The sequence below is a fragment of the Aythya ferina genome (assembly GCF_964211825.1).
Source record: "Aythya ferina genome assembly, chromosome: 2".
Taxonomy (NCBI): Eukaryota; Metazoa; Chordata; class Aves; order Anseriformes; family Anatidae; genus Aythya; species Aythya ferina.
The window spans coordinates 137,775,992-137,782,048 of record NC_140297.1 but is presented as its reverse complement, the minus strand read 5'-3'; the positions used below and the strand labels follow the sequence as shown (position 1 = coordinate 137,782,048).

General features: G+C 44.8%; 1 long non-coding RNA gene across 1 annotated transcript; it reads left to right on the top strand.

Annotated features, from left to right (window-relative positions):
• The first annotated feature begins 4,363 nt into the window (after window positions 1-4,363).
• On the top strand, window positions 4,364-5,681 carry LOC311431960. The gene is made up of 2 exons (XR_014689726.1): window positions 4,364-4,398; window positions 4,503-5,681. It is a non-coding gene; the product is annotated as an uncharacterized lncRNA (long non-coding RNA).
• The last annotated feature ends 376 nt before the right edge of the window (window positions 5,682-6,057 follow it).

The following is a 6,057-nucleotide window of genomic DNA, read 5'->3' as shown; positions in this document are numbered from 1 at the left end:
TTTTCCCAGGTGTTTGGGTTGGTTGAGGGAGTCCCATCAAATCCAGGTCCATCACTGGCAGCCAGAGGTTGTTCTCTCAGAGCTTTTTGGACTGCTGATTCCTTGTCTCAAGGATGACGAGACGCTACACAGGAGGTGCATTAATTTCTGTGTCTCCCTGATCTCTTGAGCTACATCTTTGTGTCCCTGCCTGAGCTATGGTTTGTAGAGATTTGGCCATTTCCATTTCAAACCTTACAGCCTAGGAAATACATCTCTATTCTTTTGAGTAAGTCAGCAATGCTGCAATGTCCTGCAGGTCCTGGATGACCTAAGGCAGTTGACAGAAGTGGGGTGACACAGAGACCTGTGGCTGTTGGATGCACAGAGATCTTTGGTGTGGGGACACCCAGAGGAAGCGCAGGGATGTGTGCCAAGGCTGCAGATAAGGAAAGCCCCCACACAGCAGCAGCCTATACCTGCTGTCTTTCTGGCAGACTTCATTGGAAATTAGACATCTTCACAGATAAAGTAACATTTCTCTGACCTTACAAAATAGCCTAATTTTCTCTGATGCGATTTTACTAAGCCTTATTATTACATTATCTTCAGTCCCACGATCAGACAGAGATTAAATCACTTTAAACAATTTTATGAAGCACAGAACAAACAAACACAGAACTTGATTCAAAGTACTTCCTCTGAAAGCCATATTAGATTAAAAAAAAAAAAAAAAGTCTGTAAAAATAAAAGCTTGGATCTGGTTTCATCATATGTCTATAAATCCAAAATAAGTACACCAAATGCAATGGAATTATTTAGATTTTTTTACTACTAACAATCAGTGTTATACAGGATTTCTACTCTCTCACCAGATCCTTCCCAAATCAAAAGAGACTTTTTAAGGCAGCTACTTTAATGTTCTGGGGGCAAAAGTTTTTGTATAAATCCACATTCACTCGAATGTTTATAACATTTCTTCTTTTTACAAGCATTCTGGTAAACACAAGTGTTTGTGGAATGCAGCTGAGTGGCGTAACGAATAGCAATAAAACCAGTCTTCAGTTTTTATTCAAAGGGATAGTCTTCTTATATTCTTGTTAAAATATTCCTGAACAATGGTTACTGTATGTAAGAGCTTTGGGGGAAAATATTAGAAATAGTTCGAATTTGTACCTTTTCCCAGAATTAAAAAAAAAAAAAAAATGTTTTTCAAACGGTTATATGAGACATCAAAGATGTCAACATTTCACACACTCGTTGGCAAAATGCCACCAGTGGTGCTGGGGACTTTTCCAGTTTAAATCAGATCAGCTTAAATCCCATTGCAATGGGTACACCTCCTCTCATGTAAGTGAAACAGAAAACCATGTCCTACGCCACGGGACTGGTTTAAAGTCCAAAACTCCCTCTTGCAGCACTTTAATGAGTGACTTCCATAGGAAAGGGGAGCGGGCACATCACTGGATAACACACACAAGGATTTAGGCACAGGACTGGCAGTAATGGTAGTCTACAATGTTAAAGATGATCCAAGTCAGCAAAGACAACCGTGGTAGCATTCACATCTGCAGTTCTCCCCTCCAGAGTAATCTGTGAATGGGTAAGATCTGGTGTAGCAATCTCGACCTGAATTACCCCTCACCTGATCTTTTTCTGCACTCACAGATGTGTGGCCTCTGTCCCAGCATCTGGTCTATGCCCAGCTGGTGTCATTCAAGTTTTGCTCCTAAGAGCTACACAGAGCACCAAAGCACCACCAAAGATGCTGTGAAGACCAACACAAATATTTGGTGGTAAACAGCCATTTCTGAACCCCCCAGGGAGCTGCATCTCTTGCTTACTGCAGCTCGCACAGCCTTTCTGATGGGATCACTGAGCTCCCAGACAGAGCTATTTTGTCTAAGAAATAATTTAAAATGAAAAACATCAAATAGGCACACACAAATGCAATGTTGACTTCTAAGAATGAGTGTTCACACCAGAAACCAGACTCTGTGGGACTTAACTTTCATCCATCCAGAAAATAGAAATCGCTTTTGTGTAAAATTAAAATGCACGAAACCAACTTGACTCTTAAACACTGAGCATTCACAATAAGCTGCTTGTCCATAGCCTGATGTATTTACTAAAAGCACATTCAAGAAAAACAGGAGCTACTCAGAGGCAATTTACAAACAGGAAAACAGAGGAAATTGGCTGGGTAATTTATTCTCCAGGAAGTATTTGCATGGTTGTATAAGCAAGGCACCCAGCAGAAAGGCACTGTCACATCGTACCTGCTCGTGGCTTAAATAGCAGTGTCCCCTAGCACATCCACCGTGTTAGTGCCAGGTGCCTGCTAATGCAACATAAAAATTGCAGCTTTAAGTGCCAAGTGGAAGCTTAATTTTAGGATTTGTTTTCCTCATGGAAGAAGACTGAAAACCCATTAAAGCCCACGCAGTTACTGTTTTGCTTCCTGGTGACTGCAGCTTCGTACACACACACAAATACATATGTCGAACCCAGTCACTTATAGAAGTGGGTGGCATGTTGGGACACTGAGACCAGATTCAAAGTTTTCACCTCTTTGTAAAACTTATCCCTTTTATATTCCAGTATCTCCCTGCTATTCACTGATGGCACCTGCTTTAGCCAGTGCTGTTTTGTTCTCTACTCAAATCTCCTGCCAAGCTCATCTTGTTAACACCGTCATTCTTCTTCACGCTGGCTGCTGAAATAGGGATTAGCCAGAAGGAAAAATTTCTTTCCCATCCAGCAGCAACCAGCACTGAACTGCACCTACAACACTTTACCTGAAGATGTGAAGGAGGAGATAAATCAGAACTGAAGAGCTGTGGGGCAAAACTAGATCATTGTCTGGATTACCCCCCTCCCTCCCCCCGGCTTTCAGGTGTGCTCTTTTTCTGCATCTTTGCCACCGGTAATAGGGCCAGAGATTGACTGCAGCTGTGATCTGTGTGAGCACATCCCTGTTTAAGGCCAGGTCTATAGGTTTCTCTCTCCAGGAACATGGGAACAAAGGATTTGAACCACAATAAGTTCTAGTCAACAGAAATCCCAGCCAGGCCTGCCCCTTAGACTTTCTGCTTTTAATAACAATATATCCCTCAGTAATCAATAATGTTGCACTGGCAGCCCGAGGAATGGGACTTGCTCCAGCTCAAGGATGAGGGAGGGAGCAGACATCCACACACCCAGTGAGATGCCTTCTGCTCCAGCTACTGAGCAGCACTTGTTACACATTAGCCTTAAAACATGACTTGGAAGTAATTGGTCAGCACTGCAGAAGAAGGGCTGTGTAGCCCCCTGTTAATGATTAGCTTTGTTGTGCATGAATTAGTTGACTTCCTGCAATTATTCCTGCTCTTCCCCACCAGGCAACGACAGCGCTCTGCTTTCCAAAGGCAGCCGGCGGGCAGTTTGCTGACCCCGAATGTCTGTTAGCTCCAAGGTGCTCATTTCATTTTCTGCACCAGTCGCTAGGCTGAAGCATCCAAATTCCAGCAGACACAGGATAGTTTACGGTTCGCTGTCTGCACCAGATGCTTAGCAGGAGGGATGAGGCAGAGGGAGGCTGTGGGAGAGCAGAATGTGTTAGCCCCGCCAAGCTGACAGTCACCCATAGAGGATCCTGTGTGGCTGTGGTCAGGAAAGTGACCCCATCAAAAATAAGCGGTGTTTTACATTTATTCCTCTTCCATGCTCTCCAGATCTCTGGTATTCCATCAGACAAGGCAGAGCACTTTGCTAAATGCCGATTCACCCCTGCACCTGGAAAATCAGGCAGAGTGCTCCTTGCATTGCACTGCATTGAAATGAGGGACACGTGGAACTGGAGCTCTCCCGGTGATCCTGTTGATACAGGAGGCAGTACCAAACACAGCATGCTTTGCTGCAGCACCCTGCTTCTTCCAGCTTGACTTTTACCTGTGCTTTTTATTTCGCTTTAACCAGAGCGCTGTGACTCAGAGGGCAGGCAGGAAAACGTGACAGTGACTAGGCACCATTTCCACATTTTGCATTCAGACTTCTCTGACACTGCAAAACAATGGATGTGAGTAATCTGAAATAAATGTTTAGATGCAGTAAGGTCCATGGGTGCCAGCTCTGTTGTGGTCAGCAGTGCCAATTCTCACCTCAGAGCTCCCAGACAAAGGACAGAAAGTACACAAGAAGCACTAATGGGTTTGCTACTGCCACAGAAAATCACAGAAAAACAGTCAGGAGAATGTTCCCAAAGAGCCTGGAAAAAGGATGCCGAGCTAAGGAAAGATGCCTGCAGGAACGCTGGGAATCTGCTGAAGGGAGGCTACCAGGGGGTGACGTGTCCATGGAAGAAAACCAGGAGGATGAATAACCATGCAGAAGGAGTGATGGCAGACAGCTGTGCTCCTCTCTGTGGTGGAGATCTGGGTGGGTCCCAAGGGGCAGGGGTCATTCATGTGTTAGTTTCTTCAAGGGAGGAATTTTCTGTGATATTTTCCTACAACGTATTATTTCTATTTGAAATTTTACAGCGTACATGGGGTTCCAGATCCTCTTGATTATCTGCTTCGTCAGAGTCAGCAGGTCCTTGGTAATGCAGCTTCCTGTCTCCAGCTCCCACCACTTCTGGAGTAAGGTGAAGGCATCTGATACTCCTCATGCTGGAGAATACAGTCATCACAGATGTACCAGGCAAGGGATGCTGGAAACAGAGCAGTGCTGTTTCTTATGGCATTTGCACTCCTCAACAGCTGTCTGCCAGAGCAGGAACCTCCAAAGAGCATAAATTTGCTGTGAAGTTGATAGTGTTGATATGTCTTGCTTGATCCTCCTCATTGCTGTTTTGTGTCCTTTTCTGCAATGCCTGTACTCAAGTGAGCCAGGATAAAGCCCATTTGATACAAATCCTGCCTCCTCCAGGCTCTGCAGGCTACCTCCAGAAAGCCCACTGCAGGCTCCTGCCTACCTCTGGCATCCCAGGCACCTGGAAGAGGCTGATCCAGATGCACCGGTTGTCCATAATTTACCAGCCTTGACTAGCTGATATCTGTGAATGCATGGATGTCTTCACAAACTAATGAATACAATTAAATGAGATGGTAAAGCAGGATGTTTGGTGGCTCTGTCTGACAGGCTGAAAGGACAAAGGCTCAGAAAAATGTGTGTAAAGGAAATAGGGATGCACATTCACTTCTTTAGGATGTGTCGTGGCACCTCACAGAACCCCAAACCTTGTACAGACACAAAGTACACCAAAGCATGAACTGCAAAGAAAATGCAATTTCAGCTTTCTATGGCAGTGTAGCTGTATATACTGCTGAGCCCAAAATAATACACTCGTCTCTCAGTTCTGGCACAACGTTGAGACTCCAGTACTTTGGAGTATCATGTTCCATCACATGCCAAAAACACAGGCATTAAAATCTGTAGAATCATAGAATCATCCATGTCAGAAAAGACCTTCAGGATCACCAACTCCAACCATCAAATATGACCTACCAAGTCCAAACACTAAACCATGTCCCTCAGTGCCATATGCACACGTCTCTTCAATACCTCAAGGGGTGGGGACTCCACCACTTCCAAAGCTTGACCACCCTCTCCATGAAGAAATTCTTCGTAATGTCCAATCTATACCTCCTCTGGCACAACTCGAGACAATTTCCTTGGGTCGTATCACTTGTCACCTGAGAAAAGAGACAGATACTCTCCTTGCTGCAGTCTCCTTGCAGGTAGTTGTAGAGAGTGATGTGGTCTCCCCTGAGCCTCCTCAGCTCCAGACTAATCAGCCCCAGTTCCTTCAGCTGTTCCTCATCTTGTGTTCTTGTCCCTTCATCAGCATCGTTGCTCTTCTCTGCAGACACTTGAGCAATTCAATATCCTTCTTGTAATGAGGGGGCCAAAACTGAACACAATGTGCGAGGTGCAAAGATACAACACAATAGAGTCATCTAGCTTGGAAAACACCTTCAGGATTGTGAAGTCCAATCACCAACCTGACCTACTGAATTCCATCACTAAATCATCTTCCTAAGTGCTGTGTCTGCACCTCTTAAACACCTACAGGGATGGGGACTCCGCCACTTC